The 19,037-nt window shown below is 51.9% G+C and overlaps 1 protein-coding gene across 2 annotated transcripts in view; it reads left to right on the top strand.

The window, feature by feature from the left end:
- Positions 1-19,037, top strand: part of FSTL5 (follistatin like 5) — a 2,810,134-nt gene that overhangs the window by 896,625 nt on the left and 1,894,472 nt on the right. The window lies entirely within an intron of this gene.

Genomic DNA, 19,037 nt, shown 5'->3' with positions numbered 1-19,037 from the left:
AGAGCTGCCGACTTTGTAACTGCATAACCAGGTTTGAGGTTTGGCGCTGTTTCAACTTCCTGAGATTTTGGGCAAATCACTTAATTTCTCTATGCCTAAAACCAAAATAAATGTTTCCTTGTATAATCCAACTGTTGCTCATGTAAAGCACTCCAATGCTTTTTGGTCAAGTCTGCGCTATATAAAATTGCAAAAAAAAATGAATTAAGGGACATATTCACAAGGATTTAACTCCGAGTTATCCCCACTTTAACACATCAAAAGTGGTGATAGAATTAACACCCCATTCACAAGCTGGTGCAAACTGCAGACAACACCAGTATTCCTGTGATAACTGCCCCCAAATTTATCTCCACGATGGACACCACCAAATAACTCTAATGCGATGCAGACTAGGAGTTCCCGTGCAAAAACACACGAAAAAACCACATCACAACTTTCACAACAAACTGCCAGATCTGCAAAGCGAAACAAAAACAGGTGATAGGCCGCGCTAGCACAAGGGATTTTACACCTGTCTTTTGCTGGTGTTAAGCAGGACGACTACCTGCTTCATGAAAGGGAACACAGTCAACAGCCACACTGGAAGACCCACAGGTGCCTGGTTTGTTCCCCCGTTCTTCCCCGGCTGCTGGTGGAGACACAAGACCTATGTCTGGGTGGGGAGCCATGTGCAGGGGAGGCTGAGGGCTTGACTGCAGTAGGTGAGCGGAGTGAGACGCTGGGTCCCAGGGGAGATGTATCCTGCAGTGCTGGCTAACATCGGCTGCAGAGCAGGGCAAGTATACAGGGGCACAGAGACACCTGGAGGTCCGATCTTGGAAGATGCATGAGCTGCAGCGTCGGAGTTGTGGTTGACACCAGCACCCAGGCGGAGCAGGCCTTGCCTTAAGCTGCAGATCCCAGGAGTGGTGGTGAGGGGCCTGGCCCTAGGGGACACGAGAGCTGGGGACACTGGCATCACTCCTGGCATTAGAGCAGTGGAGGTAGGGAGGCTGCCCCCATTTTACTGCCCAAACAGGCCCCCATGACTTGGAGATTCGTGCTTTGTTTGGCCTCAGTGGCCCACTCCTCTTCCTTCTCTCCCCCCCCCCCCCCAGGTGTGAGCATCTGAGCAGGACCCCGGATGGTGCCTTGCCGGGGGACAGCTGCATGGAGGCGGGGGTGCCAGCCTACTTCACATCCCCACGCACATGGCTGAAGTGCACGTCCTCTAGATGAACCTGGGGGTGCAATTGACTGCAGTGCAGAGACTTGGCCAATAATCTTTTTTCCCAGCCCTTCCAGCCCCCACGCGGGGGCCATGTGGATTTCCGGTGGACAAGGGAGGACTGGCCATTATCACTCTGAAGTCACACCATACAGAGGGTTGTTGTCCTCCACTCACCTTCACCCGCCTTCATTTACCATTGCTGCAGCGAATGCTCACCGCAAACACCCCAGCCCCCCACATCGTGTGTGTCAGCCCAGGCTGAGACAGCTTCCCGGGCATACACACAGCCGCACCGAGTACTTCACAGGTCTTCAGAAGACCATTTACTTACGTGAATGAGCTCATCGCACCTTTTTCTGTGTTGTGGTTTGTTTTTTTGTCTCCGTTGAGATAGTTGTCTCGCGGAAATTGGCCGCGTTATAGGCGGACTATCGCATGGTACCGCCGTGTTGTGAATTCCACGTTGACACGGCGTAATGTTCCCGCAATAGGCTGCGATGTGAAAAGTTGCGTTAGCAAACTCTGGTGATGTTTAACACACGTTGTTGTGAATATCCCCCGAAGTGTTTTGCATAGTTCCGTCTTTAAGCTATACTTGGACTACATGTCGGCAATATTTGTGCTACATTTGGGCTCTTTTTCCTCTGTTAGCCATCTTCAGAGACATTTTTGTTATGAAGGGCCCTAATTTACTGCAGTATCCTCAGTAAGAAAGGCATTCAGTTTTCCATTACAAATCCATGTAGATAGCATTTATATGTGTCACAGGTCTGGCAGATTCTGAATGCTAGAACTCTAGTTGCTCATTAGAACAATGTGGTAAAGCTGCTGATCACCAGGGAGTTAACTAGTAGTCTGCTGTTGGTGTTGAAAGTGCATGTTTCAGTCCGCATGTCAGAATGTTTTAATGAAATAGAAGAAGAATATTTTTGAGAACTCATTTTAAATGTGTTTTCATTTTTGTTTTCCACAGCACTAATCATAATTTCTATGATAAAATTAACCCTTGCATTTTGCTCCTTTCTAAATTAACTGTTTTAGTTTTACCAGTTTCATTCTATCAAGATGGCTTCAGGTCTACCACACTTTAGCCATAAGTAAAACTGTCAGTGCTGTAGTTGTTTTTTAGAACACTCTGGGAGGCTGCAGTAGAACACAGGGGAAAAAACTGACATGCTGCTGCTGTTAGAAGTACGTGTTTTAAAGAGAATGTCAGACTTCACTCTCACATGGCTGAGAAAGATAGTGTGAATGTACAGAAAATATGCTCTCATTTTAGCTTCTTGATCACTCTCCATAACCTCTATGAGAAAACACTGTTTTCTCCCAAACACGATTCAGGAAATCCCAGCAGGTCAGCATTTTTCACAGGGTAAAATCACATTGGAACACACCACAATTCATAAAATTAGTATTCTTCCACCAACAAATGACTTAAATTGTAATTATTTTCACCCTGTCATCACCCTTTATACATGCTCTTTTATGTGACCCTCAAAACCTGCCATTCGCTACACTGCATTTCAAATAGGTCCATGTCTGAGAATCCTGTAATCGCTGCTACAGCATGTCGTCCATATTGTGCCAAAACATATTGTTCAGGGTAAAACCAACCAATCAGGATTGTCTAGTCCCCTTTAAATTGGGTATTCAGAGCACATCTGGACACAAACGTATTTAACTTAATTTCTCAAACAATACTGAATGGATTTACACCAAATCACAGAAAGCATAATCTGAGGACCCAGATCTAGCTTCCTGGCAAATTTGGTGTTGGAGGGAGGACCACCGGGTAGTCGGAGGGACTATTCCGGGGCACCTTCCTACCGCAAAGTTGTAGCCGAGCGCCGCTGAGAAGCCCCCTCGGGGAGGTCTTTCTCCTAGGATCGTACTAGGCCCAGTAACACCACCACACAGGACTCAATATCAGTTGCGTGACTTGGTTTTTTATCAGCAGTAGTACGTTCAATATTTACAGTGGGATCGAGGGATCCAATAAGAGTCTCAATGTCTGTTAGAGGGATAGGGTAGCGGGACAGTCTTAGTACCAGCCAGGTACGGGAGTGCTCTGCGCCAGACCTTGAGTGCGGGTCTCAGAGCGGCTCGGACGAGGGGAGCCGCGACGGCGTCTGCAGGGCTCAGGTGGTAGTTCCGCTTAGGCTGAGCCGTGACACAGTCAGCAGGGCTCCGGTGGTAGGTCAGCTTCGGTCGAGCCGCGACGAGGTCAGCTGGGCTCTGATGGTAATGTTCAACAAGGTCGGGCCGCGACAGCGCCAGCAGGGCTCCAGAGGTTCGTGAAGGTCTTTAAGCACGGTGGAGCCGCGACGTCGTCAGCAGGGCTCAGAGGGTGGGTTCAAGGTGAGTCTTCTTCCGTAGGGTCAGCCGCGATCCGATCAGCAGGGCTCTTGACTCCAGGATACAACTAATGTCCTGGACAATTCTGAACTTCTGGTAAGGATCATTAAATTGCAAATGACAATGAAGCGAAAAAGTGCTCCGAGAAGCACTGTCTATAAAAGAATATTTCATTTTATGTCAAATTAATGTCATCGCATTTGTTCGCAGTTTTTTAGTAATGATAATATTTTAAACTGTATACTTGACACTGTTTTTTTCTTTTTAATAGTGTACTACCATATTATTGAAGAAGCTGGTTCCATTAAATGATAAACTTTGTATTCTAGATAAATGTATATTCCCAATGCCCATCTTCATTCCACACGTCTGCCATAACAGCTTGTTGAAGAGTAACTCAAAGAAAACAAACGCAGACATTTGTTCTCGCGATATTATTTTTACGTTTAAAGCAGATGCCAGACTAATTTGGATATCGTAGAGGATTCAAAGAGTACTCAATGCAGTCTATGATAGTCATACATTCCCATGACTACTTCAATGCATGAATCCGTGCCAGCATTCCATTTGGTGGTGAAATCTGTAGGTGTAAATCTGATATAAATGAGTGTTTGCACATTTAACTTTCTGGTGTTTCCCAGGTCCCACATTTTCCCCATGGAAATTCCTGTTCCCTTACACCTTATTAAATATGAGGACATTCCCTTCCCATTATCGCCATGGAAATGCTTATTTTGTATATGTGTCTCTTTCCATACTGGAAAATTAGGTGCAAGTCTTCCTTGAATACATATAATCTTAGGAGGTTGTTGTGGAAATGCACATTTAACCTGCGCTAAGTTCACAATTCACGTATGGAATCAGTGTGTACAGAACAAGGCCTAGGAAGCAGTGTGAGTACTGCATAGCCAAATTCAGCCACCTTCGCTCTCCATTAATGCTAATTCGATAAAGTCTGATATTGGAATGAATTGGGTTATTAGTTGTGCAGGATGTGAGGCCGTGCAAGAAATAGGTTCAGAATTTTCCTTACTGGGAAACAAGCACCCCATTGTAGCGCTTGACTCTCTCAGGGTAGCAAAGCAGAGCAGTCCGAAGTCAACTCAGGGAAGGTGGCAGTGGCTAGTAATCATCATTCGCTGGTCCGCAGTAATAACACTCACTAAATGATAGTCCAGTCTGTGCTTTTTCTTTAGAAAAGGAAAAGTGCATTTATTGTACACAGACTACTAAATACTATGTATTAATTTACAAACATACACATGAGGCAGATCAAACAAAACCTAGATGACATTATGGAATCACATTTGAACCCTAAATGGACATAATCCTCGAAAAAATAATGCCCCCCACCTATACTAGACAACAAATCACAATATAGGTGGGTACCACTTTAGATAAAACAGGCCTATTGGTATTATCAAGCTTTCAACATATTACAAGTAAAACAAAGCACATGTTAAAAACACCAACATTTTGTGTGTAAATGCAGGAATCACTATCAGCCATGTGTGAATGCAATGATTAATTACAATAAAGCATATCAGTCCTGCTCAGTAAACATTGTCAACATTATTATATTAATGAAACATTTTAAAATGAACATAACATGTTGTGCTTTTTGTATACTTTGAGGCCACCTAAAATAAAATCATAAAAACAGACCCCAGAGGGTGTCCCTTTCATGCCATATTGCAATAGATCCAGCCCCTAGAGAGCATTGAACTCCCAGCTTTAGGGCCACACCTCCAGCCTGGGAAGTGCTGAAACATGTATAATAACAGGAGCTCCTTGGGGAGGGAACTAGAGGCTCGGGGCACTAGGAGCAGGCCAGCCTTCCAACATAAAATGTTCAACACAACATTGGGCCACTCCCAGAATAGTGACCTAGGTGCACAAAGAAGAGGGGTTACATTGTGAGTGTGGGCATCTCAAAAAATGTAAAGGACTGGTCTCACACACCACCTGGTATCATGCTTCATCATTGACCAGTCCTCGCCCTCCAGAAACTCATATTGGTGGAGGGCAAGAATACACCAGATAACAAGGATGCACTTCTAAACTAGTGGGGGCCCATGCGAAGGGAGTGAGATTTAAAAACCATTATAGTTACCAAATTAATTTTAATGTGAAAGGCAGCTATATGGTACTAAAAACAAGTGAACAGTGCTGTTGGGAGATTACTGTCCCCTCACTGTTGTAGGTGCGGTCAACATGTTTCTGCCCTTTGGCCCAATAGGGTCCATGGAATTCATCAGGACCTATGAAAAGAGGGCTCTGTTCTTACCAACTTTGTGGTGATAAGATACCACTTGGCGGGGTGACCTATGTCACACTCCACCTAGAAGGGGCTCACTTTGAAGCCTGTAAAACAATAAGAATACAAAGAGAACAATTAAAAGAACCCGGGTCACTTTTTTCAAAAGGTCATTCAACCACATGCAGAATTCATTACTGGTGAGGGGCTATATGTGTGGTATGTGACACTCATCTGTTAACACATAGGAGTAAAAACATTATATGTGAGAAAGTATCTCACTGTCTTACCCTAGGACATGAACCTAAATGCCCCATGGGAGGGGGGGCAAAAGGAAGACCCCTGTAGTCAGACTCTAGATGGGTAACAAACAGCAGTAATGGTTAAAACTTCATTTCAATAGGTTAAGGAGCCTGAAAGTGCTCCCTATCCAAATACATACACTCATTTCAAGCATGTCCCCAGTCATCATCTTACTGCCTCAAGGTGCGTCTCCCATAAGTGCACCTAGCTATGTGCTCCTCTCCTTCCCGACGATAACTAAATGTGGAGGGAGCATGGTTTATAAAGTGCTCTCAAAATGGGTGGATCGGCTTAATTAGCATCGTGATTGAACAAGTGCCCACCTGGTTATGGAATCCGGTGTCCCCATATGCGCCGGTAAAAGTATGTGGAGAATGCCTGACATGCTCTCAGCGTGATGAATGAGGCGTCGAAGGGCTCGGAATGCAAGTTTCCGGTGACTGAGCGAGTTTGGGTTTGAATCTCTCATTTGACTCTGTAGGATTAGAGTCATCTTTTACAAATACTTGGGCTATCCTTGGGGAGGGGGAGCAGCTGAACTTCTGGAGCTGCTCAGTGCTCTGTTTCTGGTGTGGCCCCATGGCTGCCACCAACTGTGGAAAAATGCTTGATAATAAATGCCCTACAGGGCATTATGGGGCACTACCTTGAGAGCTGCTGAGCTGAGAAGAGCTGCTGTTTGTTTTCCTGGTGTGTCTGCACTGCCCTCCCGCTCTTTTCCTTTTTTGTTTTTCTATCCTGAGACCTGGCACCCCACATGTCACCATTCATTGGGGACAGCCCAGGGAGCCCACCCCTGGCTGCCCCGTCCGACTCCCAGTATGAACAGCATCTTCTCCTGCTGCAACGGGACCCAGCAGCTCTTCTCGATTTTATTTCTGTGGTGGCCCCCCACATCCCCAGGCACGGGAAGTTGGGCAGGTCCACCATTACTGGTGGGAGTATGGGAGCATTGCCCTTCTCCAGTTTTGGAATCCCAGGCCCCTCCTTTATGGGTGAGTGCAACGGCACTCTTCTGTTGCCGCCTATGTCGGGGGCCCAGAGTTGGGATCCCCGGCCACTGTCTTGCATCTTAGGGGTGCAACAGCATTCGCTCTTTTCATTCAGCAGTTTGGGGGCCCAGTAGGTGAAACCAGGCACAGGGGGTTGGTTTCCTTAGGCGTTGGAGCTCTGTGGAGGAGGCCCCATGCATGCCCCCTCCTAGTAATAAACATTACAGATGTTGACCTCCAAGCCCTGGCCCACCCCATTGTTGAAGAAACCTCATACAGCAGAGCTTACATGCCTTTGTGCTTCACAATGGGACAAAGGTTACTGGCCTACTTAGGGCGACACAATAAGTGTACAAAACAGTGATAGATGGAATGCTTGAATTAATCTCAACCACTGGTAATCACTCACGCCACATTTCAATCCAGTGTTATTTTTCACACCATGCCACTTCAGTTTGGATCCAGCTGTATGCAAATCAGTCTTGAACCTGCTCCATTAGGAGCAATACAGCCAAACAGCCAAGCTTGGTTTTCCCTGAACCGGAACACAAGAAACCCAGGACTGGTTGCACTCTAGTTATGGTCTCATCAGTTGGGTACACCTTGGTTCCAGTGACACAGTGTGCATGGGATCTGTGCCCTGCATGATCAGCTTGCTGCTCCTGCCCCCTTTGCTCCTGAGCCCTGTTTTCCATGTATGGGCCCTTATCCCCTCCCTACTATCTTCCATGGTCGAATGGTGAGCCCATGTCCCTTCCCTCCTGCCCTTATTTGTCTGATGTGCTACAGATACACCTCCTGTTTGTCGGATGAGGTCAGCTTGCTGTCTTTGCCTCATTACCCTCTGCTGTCTGTTGTCCATGTGCATGTAAATGTCCCCTTCCTATTGCTTTTAGGGTCCATTGTGCTGCACAGCCCTCCCGCTTGCCCTGTGTGGTGTATTGTGCTGCTGCAACCCTCTGCGCCCTCCCTGTAAGTTCAGTTTGTTGCCCCTGTCCACCTCCCTCCTGTATTGTCGGAATTCATGCCTTCTGTGGTCCAATGTACCATACATGACAACATTTTGAACTTGGTAAGAGGAAGATCTTGGAAAGAAAAAATCTGGGGAATTGAATTTCCCCATTTACTTATATTGAAAAAGAAAAGATTTTAGGCGGGAGATGACTAAAATAAGCTCATTTGGGCTTAAAAACATTAGTACTGGCACCATCTCTCCCTTTTGCCCTCACTGGTCTGTTGCATTGCTACAGCCTTTCCTGCCTGTCCTGAATGGTTATTTTGATGTCCCTGCCCCCTCTTCCCTGCTCTCCATGGTCCATTGTGCTGCAACTGCCCCTCCTGCCTGCTGGCATGGGCAACCTGCTGCCTCTGCCCCTCTTTCCTGCCCTCAGTTGTCCAAGTCCATGCCACTGATATCTGCCTCCCTACAGTATTATTATGAACAATTACATCGCTAACATTCTTAATGTATTACAAAACGGTGGCACGCCTGAAGTTATCTTAATGTAATAAAAACTGTAATACCTAAAGCATTTTCTTTAGAAATCAAAAAAATTAGGGGGTCTTTTCCCCACAGAAATTATTGCTAGTGCCCTAAAAAACTAAAATGAGGCCACGTTTTTTGAGTTCTCAAATAGCTATAAAGTGCTTTTAAATTATTTGCTATCTTTATGGTTTTTTTATCCAGTTGATCACTTGATTATTTGTTGCACTGAGTGTAGAGAATGTGGTGTTATAGAGGTGTTATAGACAGAGCTGCCGACTTTGTAACTGCATAACCAGGTTTGAGGTTTGGCGCTGTTTCAACTTCCTGAGATTTTGGGCAAATCACTTAATTTCTCTATGCCTAAAACCAAAATAAATGTTTCCTTGTATAATCCAACTGTTGCTCATGTAAAGCACTCCAATGCTTTTTGGTCAAGTCTGCGCTATATAAAATTGCAAAAAAAAATGAATTAAGGGACATATTCACAAGGATTTAACTCCGAGTTATCCCCACTTTAACACATCAAAAGTGGTGATAGAATTAACACCCCATTCACAAGCTGGTGCAAACTGCAGACAACACCAGTATTCCTGTGATAACTGCCCCCAAATTTATCTCCACGATGGACACCACCAAATAACTCTAATGCGATGCAGACTAGGAGTTCCCGTGCAAAAACACACGAAAAAACCACATCACAACTTTCACAACGAACTGCCAGATCTGCAAAGCGAAACAAAAACAGGTGATAGGCCGCGCTAGCACAAGGGATTTTACACCTGTCTTTTGCTGGTGTTAAGCAGGACGACTACCTGCTTCATGAAAGGGAACACAGTCAACAGCCACACTGGAAGACCCACAGGTGCCTGGTTTGTTCCCCCGTTCTTCCCCGGCTGCTGGTGGAGACACAAGACCTATGTCTGGGTGGGGAGCCATGTGCAGGGGAGGCTGAGGGCTTGACTGCAGTAGGTGAGCGGAGTGAGACGCTGGGTCCCAGGGGAGATGTATCCTGCAGTGCTGGCTAACATCGGCTGCAGAGCAGGGCAAGTATACAGGGGCACAGAGACACCTGGAGGTCCGATCTTGGAAGATGCATGAGCTGCAGCGTCGGAGTTGTGGTTGACACCAGCACCCAGGCGGAGCAGGCCTTGCCTTAAGCTGCAGATCCCAGGAGTGGTGGTGAGGGGCCTGGCCCTAGGGGACACGAGAGCTGGGGACACTGGCATCACTCCTGGCATTAGAGCAGTGGAGGTAGGGAGGCTGCCCCCATTTTACTGCCCAAACAGGCCCCCATGACTTGGAGATTCGTGCTTTGTTTGGCCTCAGTGGCCCACTCCTCTTCCTTCTCTCCCCCCCCCCCCAGGTGTGAGCATCTGAGCAGGACCCCGGATGGTGCCTTGCCGGGGGACAGCTGCATGGAGGCGGGGGTGCCAGCCTACTTCACATCCCCACGCACATGGCTGAAGTGCACGTCCTCTAGATGAACCTGGGGGTGCAATTGACTGCAGTGCAGAGACTTGGCCAATAATCTTTTTTCCCAGCCCTTCCAGCCCCCACGCGGGGGCCATGTGGATTTCCGGTGGACAAGGGAGGACTGGCCATTATCACTCTGAAGTCACACCATACAGAGGGTTGTTGTCCTCCACTCACCTTCACCCGCCTTCATTTACCATTGCTGCAGCGAATGCTCACCGCAAACACCCCAGCCCCCCACATCGTGTGTGTCAGCCCAGGCTGAGACAGCTTCCCGGGCATACACACAGCCGCACCGAGTACTTCACAGGTCTTCAGAAGACCATTTACTTACGTGAATGAGCTCATCGCACCTTTTTCTGTGTTGTGGTTTGTTTTTTTGTCTCCGTTGAGATAGTTGTCTCGCGGAAATTGGCCGCGTTATAGGCGGACTATCGCATGGTACCGCCGTGTTGTGAATTCCACGTTGACACGGCGTAATGTTCCCGCAATAGGCTGCGATGTGAAAAGTTGCGTTAGCAAACTCTGGTGATGTTTAACACACGTTGTTGTGAATATCCCCCGAAGTGTTTTGCATAGTTCCGTCTTTAAGCTATACTTGGACTACATGTCGGCAATATTTGTGCTACATTTGGGCTCTTTTTCCTCTGTTAGCCATCTTCAGAGACATTTTTGTTATGAAGGGCCCTAATTTACTGCAGTATCCTCAGTAAGAAAGGCATTCAGTTTTCCATTACAAATCCATGTAGATAGCATTTATATGTGTCACAGGTCTGGCAGATTCTGAATGCTAGAACTCTAGTTGCTCATTAGAACAATGTGGTAAAGCTGCTGATCACCAGGGAGTTAACTAGTAGTCTGCTGTTGGTGTTGAAAGTGCATGTTTCAGTCCGCATGTCAGAATGTTTTAATGAAATAGAAGAAGAATATTTTTGAGAACTCATTTTAAATGTGTTTTCATTTTTGTTTTCCACAGCACTAATCATAATTTCTATGATAAAATTAACCCTTGCATTTTGCTCCTTTCTAAATTAACTGTTTTAGTTTTACCAGTTTCATTCTATCAAGATGGCTTCAGGTCTACCACACTTTAGCCATAAGTAAAACTGTCAGTGCTGTAGTTGTTTTTTAGAACACTCTGGGAGGCTGCAGTAGAACACAGGGGAAAAAACTGACATGCTGCTGCTGTTAGAAGTACGTGTTTTAAAGAGAATGTCAGACTTCACTCTCACATGGCTGAGAAAGATAGTGTGAATGTACAGAAAATATGCTCTCATCTTAGCTTCTTGATCACTCTCCATAACCTCTATGAGAAAACACTGTTTTCTCCCAAACACGATTCAGGAAATCCCAGCAGGTCAGCATTTTTCACAGGGTAAAATCACATTGGAACACACCACAATTCATAAAATTAGTATTCTTCCACCAACAAATGACTTAAATTGTAATTATTTTCACCCTGTCATCACCCTTTATACATGCTCTTTTATGTGACCCTCAAAACCTGCCATTCGCTACACTGCATTTCAAATAGGTCCATGTCTGAGAATCCTGTAATCGCTGCTACAGCATGTCGTCCATATTGTGCCAAAACATATTGTTCAGGGTAAAACCAACCAATCAGGATTGTCTAGTCCCCTTTAAATTGGGTATTCAGAGCACATCTGGACACAAACGTATTTAACTTAATTTCTCAAACAATACTGAATGGATTTACACCAAATCACAGAAAGCATAATCTGAGGACCCAGATCTAGCTTCCTGGCAAATTTGGTGTTGGAGGGAGGACCACCGGGTAGTCGGAGGGACTATTCCGGGGCACCTTCCTACCGCAAAGTTGTAGCCGAGCGCCGCTGAGAAGCCCCCTCGGGGAGGTCTTTCTCCTAGGATCGTACTAGGCCCAGTAACACCACCACACAGGACTCAATATCAGTTGCGTGACTTGGTTTTTTATCAGCAGTAGTACGTTCAATATTTACAGTGGGATCGAGGGATCCAATAAGAGTCTCAATGTCTGTTAGAGGGATAGGGTAGCGGGACAGTCTTAGTACCAGCCAGGTACGGGAGTGCTCTGCGCCAGACCTTGAGTGCGGGTCTCAGAGCGGCTCGGACGAGGGGAGCCGCGACGGCGTCTGCAGGGCTCGGGTGGTAGTTCCGCTTAGGCTGAGCCGTGACACAGTCAGCAGGGCTCCGGTGGTAGGTCAGCTTCGGTCGAGCCGCGACGAGGTCAGCTGGGCTCTGATGGTAATGTTCAACAAGGTCGGGCCGCGACAGCGCCAGCAGGGCTCCAGAGGTTCGTGAAGGTCTTTAAGCACGGTGGAGCCGCGACGTCGTCAGCAGGGCTCAGAGGGTGGGTTCAAGGTGAGTCTTCTTCCGTAGGGTCAGCCGCGATCCGATCAGCAGGGCTCTTGACTCCAGGATACAACTATCGTCCTGTTGTCGGGTCGCCCCAGATATAGGACTGGAGCCCTTTGATGTCCGGACCCTTGCGCCCGGAGGGGGCGGAGAGGCCGAGTAGGGAGTGGCCAGACGCCCAGCAGGAGAGGCGCCAGGCCCCAGAGAGCTGTGGGGCGATCGCACCTAGGTGTGGAAGGACGGTTGGGGGTCCCATCGATACTGCCCTCCGCCAGAAGTGGGAAGGGTTCCCGCAGTATCCCCCGGGCCAGGGGTTGGCGCCTTGATGTCGGGCCTCGCTGGGACAGGGGCCGGGTGAAGCAGGGTCACGCAGGTGGTCACGTGGAGTGACGTATAATCCAAAATGGAGGAGCCCGAGGTGCATGGGACCTCGTGCGGCTTAGCGCGGGGAAACAGGACCACGCCACGAGGCCAGCTCCCACACGCGTCCCCCCCAGCTGAAGGCAGGGAGAGTCACCCATCTCCTTGGGGGTTCTCCTCGCCGAGGCGGAAGAATCGGGACAGGCCGTCAGCATTGGCGTGGTCGTTGCCGGGCCGGTGTTCCACAGTGAAGTCCATCCCTTGCAGCGAGATGGACCAGCGCAACAGCTTGGGGTTCTCACCCTGCATTTGCATGAGCCACCGCAAGGGCCGGTGGTCAGTCTGGACCCTGAAGTGGGTGCCGAAAAGGTAGGGCCGGAGCTTCTTGAGAGCCCATACCACAGCGAAGGCCTCCCGCTCGATGGTGCTCCACCTCTGTTCTCGCGGCAGCAGTCGGCGGCTGATAAAGGCCACCGGTCGGTCGAGGCCCTTGGCGTCCAGCTGGGAGAGGACCGCCCCGACCCCGTACTCCGAGGCATCGGTCTGGACTACAAATTCCTTGCTGTAGTCGGGGGCCTGTAGCACGGGGGCAGCGCACATGGCCGCCTTGAGAGCATCAAACGCGGTCTGACAGCGGGGCGTCCAGTGCACCGCCTTGGGCTGTTTCTTTGAAGTGAGTTCCGTAAGGGGGCCCACAATGCTGCCATAATCCTTGATGAATCGTCGGTAGTAGCCTGTTAGGCCTAGGAAGGCCCGGACAGCAGTTTGGGTTGCGGGGGGCTCCCACGCCTGGATGGCGTCGACTTTTAACTGGAGGGGCGCCACCTGGCCACTCCCCACCTGGTGGCCCAGATAGGTCACGGATCCTTGACCGATCTGGCATTTACTGGCCTTAATGGTGAGCCCGGCCCTTTGGAGAGCGGCCAGGACTTCCCCGAGGTGCCCTAGGTGCGCGGCCCAGTGGTCGCTGAAGACAGCAATGTCATCGAGGTAGGCCGCGCTGAAGGCTTCTAGTCCGGCCAGGACCTTGTTTACTAGCCTCTGAAAGGTCGCTGGGGCGTTCTTCATACCGAAGGGCATTACCCGAAAGTGGTAGTGCCCATCGGGGGTGGAAAAGGCTGATCGTTCTTGGGCGCCGGGAGTGAGCTTGATCTGCCAGTACCCGGCGGTGAGATCAAAGGTGCTTAGGTAGCGGGCGGACCCTAAGCGATCGATCAGCTCGTCCGCTCGTGGCAAGGGGTGGGCATCGGTCTTGGTGACTGCGTTCAGGCCCCGGTAGTCGACACAAAATCTGAGTTCGGGGGCAGTGCCGGGGGCGGCGGCCTTCGGCACCAAGACTACCGGGCTGGCCCACGGGCTGTCGGAAGGCTCGATGACTCCGAGGGCGAGCATCTTGGCGACCTCGGTCTGTATGCAGGCTCGGACTCGGTCAGGTAGTCTATAAGCGCGGTGTCGTACAGGGGGGCTGTCCCCCGTGTCCACATCGTGGACGCACCAGGGGGTCACCCCGGGCGTGAGAGAGAAGAGGGCAGCGAAGGGTTGCAGCAGCTTCTGGCAATCATGGCGCTGTTCTGGTGTCAGGGTGGCGGAGAGGCGGACGCCCTCCAAGGAGCCGTCTTGGCTCGAGGACCCCAGGAGGTCTGGTAGGGGCTCGGAGTCACTTTCGCCCCCATCGTCGGTAGCCAGCAGTAGGCTTAGTTCAGTTCGGGCAAAGTGGGGCTTGAGCCGGTTGGCGTGCAGGACCCGGAGGGGGTTCCTCGGGGACTCCATGTCGACCAGGTAGGTGACGGGGCTCTTCCTCTCAGCTACCTTGAAGGGCCCGGTCCACTTGTCCTGCAGGGCGCAGGGGTCCACGGGTGACATGACCCAGACTTGCTGGCCCGGCTCGAACTCGATGGCTGAGGCATTTTCGTCATACCAGCGTTTCATGTCTTCTTGGCTGGCTTCGAGGTTGGCTTCTGCCAGGGCCCGGAACTTCCGAGTCTGGTTCCGCAGGGTCAGGAGGTACCGGTAGACGTCGGGGGGGCATCTTGGACGTTCGCCTCCCAGCCCTCCTTGACCAGGCTGAGGGGCCCTCGGACGGGGTGCCCATACAACAGTTCGAAGGGGCTGAAGCCCAGGGATTTCTGTGGTACCTCCCGATAGGCGAACAGGAGGCAGGGCAGCAGGACATCCCATCTCCTCCTCAGGGGCTCTTCCAGGCCCTTGATCATCCCCTTCAGGGTTCTGTTGAACCGCTCGACCAGTCCGTTCCCCTGGGGGTGGTAAGGGGTGGTGAATTTATAGGTGACCCCACATTGTTGCCAGAGTGATCTCATGTACTTCGAAATAAAGTTCGTACCCCTGTCGCTCACCACTTCTCGGGGGAACCCCACCCTGGAGAAGATGCCCATCAGGGCCCGGCCCACCACTGGAGCTGTCACAGTTCGGAGGGGAACGGCCTCTGGCTACCGGGTGGCGTGGTCGACCAGTACCAGGATGAAGCGGTGCCCCAGGGCGGTTCGGGGGTCGAGGGGCCCCACGATGTCGATTCCCACCCGTTCGAACGGGGTGTGGACGGCTGGAAATGGTTGGAGGGGGGCTTTCACTCATCCCCCAGTCTTCCCGCTAGCTTGGCAGGTCGGGCAGGACCGGCAGTGCTGGTCCACGTCTCTTCTCATTCGGGGCCAATAGAAATGGGTCACTAGGCGGCTGTAAGTCTTGTCCCGCCCGAGGTGTCCGGCGAGGGGCACGTCATGTGCCAGGTTCAGGAGGAACTCTCGAAATCGGAGGGGGACCACCAGCACCCGGCCGGCCCCTAGTTCGGCGACTTTCTGCTCGCTATACAATAAGTCATTGTCCCAATAGACCCAGTGGGTTCCCGTGGGGTCCCCCGCAGCCTGGGCGGCCGCTTGCTGTCGGGCCCCCTCGAGGGACGGGCAGGCCTTCTGCTCTTGCTGGAATTGTTCGCGGGTGGGGCCCCCGTCGTGGCGCCACTGGGCCAGCTCGGGGATCTCGCTGAGGGGGGCGGCCCTGTTGGGAGAAAGTTCAGATGGCCCGGCCTCCTCGTCAGGTTGCTCCGTGCCGGAGGAGGGTGATAGTTCGGGGCCCGTCGGCTGGTCGGGGGCTGTGGCAGCGGCTGGTTGGGCGGTCATGGACCGAGTGGTGGCGCAGGCCCACTGGGGTAGTCCTAGCATCCCCAGATGCTCTCGGCATTCCACCTTTGCCTAGGGTGAGCTCTCTAGGTCGTTCCCCAGGAGGCAGTCCACCGGGGCGTCGTCGCGGACAGTTACTTTTAGGGTGCCGGACACTCCTCCCCACTCAAAGGGGATCCTGGCCATCCGGCACATGCTCTCGGTGTTGTCCGCGGTCCGGACAGGGCATAGGACATGCGGCAGGATTTGTTCGGGGGTCACCAGGTGGCAGCGGACAGCGGTCACACTGGCCCCAGTGTCCCGGAGGGCCTCGGCCCGTCGCCCATTGATGGTGACCCACTGTTGGTACTTCTGGGTGTTGCTTGGGATGGCGGCTCGGGGCACCATTTCTCGGGAGCCCAGGCATACAAGCGACATGGCAGCTGGTTCCCACTCGGGGGATCCGTCGTCGTGGTTTTCCTCCTCGTCTTCTCCCTCCCCCAGGGCTGCGGCGGCTATTTGTCGGGGAGGGGGCCCAGTGGTCCCGTTCCGTCGGTTCATGGGGCAGGCCGGGTCACTCGCATAGTGGCCGGTCTGCTGACAGCCGAAGCAGGTCACTGTTGGTCGTGGTCCAGGCCGTGTGATAGGGGTCCCCCTTCGGCCCTGGGTCGGGGAAGTGTGGTTGGTGGCTTGACCCCGTGGCGGGCTTCTGGGCGGCCCGGCCAGGAATTCTCAACTGCGGTGGGCCCCCCTCCGCCGCCTCACTGGCGGGGAGGTCCCGTGGTACTCCGTGTGTAGTCCCCCACGGGGTTCCGGGGGACCCAGGTGTTGACCCATCAGTCCGCTTCGGCGGCGAGCTTCCGGGGCTCGGTCAGTTTACTGTCCAGGAGGTGTTGCCTTAGTTCAACAAAGCAGTTGTTGGCGAGGTGCTCCCAGACAATGAGGTCGAACAGTTCATTATATGAGGTGACCTTGCTTCCTTTGATCCATCCTTCCAACGCTCGGCTGAAGAAGTCCACGTATTCGACCCATGTGGTACCGGGGAGCTTCTTGCAGTCCCGGAAGCGTTGCCGGTACATCTCGGCTGATAGTCCGTAGCGTGTGAGTAGGGCTTCTTTCATGTGGTCGTATGAGGTCATCACCGCGTCGGGGAGTTGCAGCAGGGTATCCCGGCCCTCGCTGAGGAACCTCCCCCATAGGCCGGCACCCCAATCCTTCCGGGGTACCCGATGGGAGGTCATTGCTACTTCGTACGCTCGGAACCATTGCTGGATGTCGTAATTTTTATAGTACTCCTTGACGACATCCTTGGGGATGTGAACCTTTGGCTCGGTCAGGGGCAGAGCGTCCCGGCCTCCGGGGTTGCTGGTCTCCCCTGTTTTAGCTTTTAGTTCAAGTTCCTTTAGGCTCCTCTCGTGCTCGAGGGTTAGCCGTCTCTCCTCTAGTTCCCGATGCTGTTTCTTTTCCTCGATTTCCTCTTGCAGCCGTAGTTGCTCCAAGGCTATCTTCTTCTCCGCCAGTAGGAGCTCACCGTCCAGCCGGAGTCGGGCGAGGTCCATTTCGTGTGTCCGGACCCTTTCCCGTTCTCGTATTTCTTCGTGGGAAAGGCTGGTTTCTGGGACGGTTCGCTCCCCATCTGTCGGGGTTGGGGTCGGCAGGTTTCCGTCCCGGGCCGAGGTCCCTTCGGCTCGGGGTGGAGTGGTCTCGGGTTCTGCCCAGGCTTTCAGGGCTTTCTGCATTTCCTCCTTGGTGCCCAATCCTGTGGTTGGGATCCCTTTGTCCTTGCAGAATTGTTTGAGTTCTTTGTGGGTGTATTCTTCCAGTTTTTCCAACTGGAAGGTTGCGGCCACGGTTGCTTCTTGGCCGTCCATGGTTCCCTTTTTCTTTTTCCGTCTGGTCAGGTAGTGGGTGCGTTACTTGCCTGTACGATTGCATCTGGCTCGGATCCCGTCGCTGGCCACCAAATGTTGGAGGGAGGACCACCGGGTAGTCGGAGGGACTATTCCGGGGCACCTTCCTACCGCAAAGTTGTAGCCGAGCGCCGCTGAGAAGCCCCCTCGGGGAGGTCTTTCTCCTAGGATCGTACTAGGCCCAGTAACACCACCACACAGGACTCAATATCAGTTGCGTGACTTGGTTCTTTATCAGCAGTAGTATGTTCAATATTTACAGTGGGATCGAGGGATCCAATAAGAGTCTCAATGTCTGTTAGAGGGATAGGGTAGCGGGACAGTCTTAGTACCAGCCAGGTACGGGAGGGCTCTGCGCCAGACCTTGAGTGCGGGTCTCAGAGCGGCTTGGACGAGGGGAGCCGCGACGGCGTCTGCAGGGCTCGGGTGGTAGTTTCGCTTAGGCTGAGCCGCGACACAGTCAGCAGGGCTCCGGTGGTAGGTCAGCTTCGGTCGAGCCGCGACGAGGTCAGCTGGGCTCTGATGGTAATGTTCAACAAGGTCGGGCCGCGACAGCGTCAGCAGGGCTCCAGAGGTTCGTGAAGGTCTTTAAGCACGGTGGAGCCGCGACGTCGTCAGCAGGGCTCAGAGGGTGGGTTCAAGGTGAGTCTTCTTCCGTAGGGTCAGCCGCGATCCGATCAGCAGGGCTCTTGACTCCAGGATACAACTACCGTCCTGTTGTCGGGTCGCCCCAGATATAGGACTGGAGTCCTTTGATGTCCGGACCCTTGCGCCCGGAGGGGGCGGAGAGGCCGAGTAGGGAGCGGCCAGACGCCCAGCAGGAGAGGCGCCAGGCCCCAGAGAGCTGTGGGGCGATCGCACCTAGGTGTGGAAGGACGGTTGGGGGTCCCATCGATACTGCCCTCCGCCGGAAGTGGGAAGGGTTCCCGTAGTATCCCCCGGGCCAGGGGTTGGCGCCTTGATGTCGGGCCTCGCTGGGACAGGGGCCGGGTGAAGCGGGGTCACGCAGGTGGTCACGTGGAGTGACGTATAATCCAAAATGGAGGAGCCCCGAGGTGCATGGGACCTCGTGCGGCTTAGCGCGGGGAAACAGGACCACGCCACGAGGCCGGCTCCCACATTTGGTGTAATTCCATTCAGCAGATTTTGTGGTAGCCCTTTCTTAAGAAGTCTATGAGAGACGCACAGGAGGTTTGCATTTTGGGACCCCCATTTTTTTC

The sequence above is a fragment of the Triturus cristatus genome, chromosome 2_2, assembly GCF_964204655.1.
Source record: "Triturus cristatus chromosome 2_2, aTriCri1.1, whole genome shotgun sequence".
Classification (NCBI taxonomy): Eukaryota; Metazoa; Chordata; class Amphibia; order Caudata; family Salamandridae; genus Triturus; species Triturus cristatus.
This window is presented reverse-complemented; position numbering and strand designations above follow the sequence as displayed.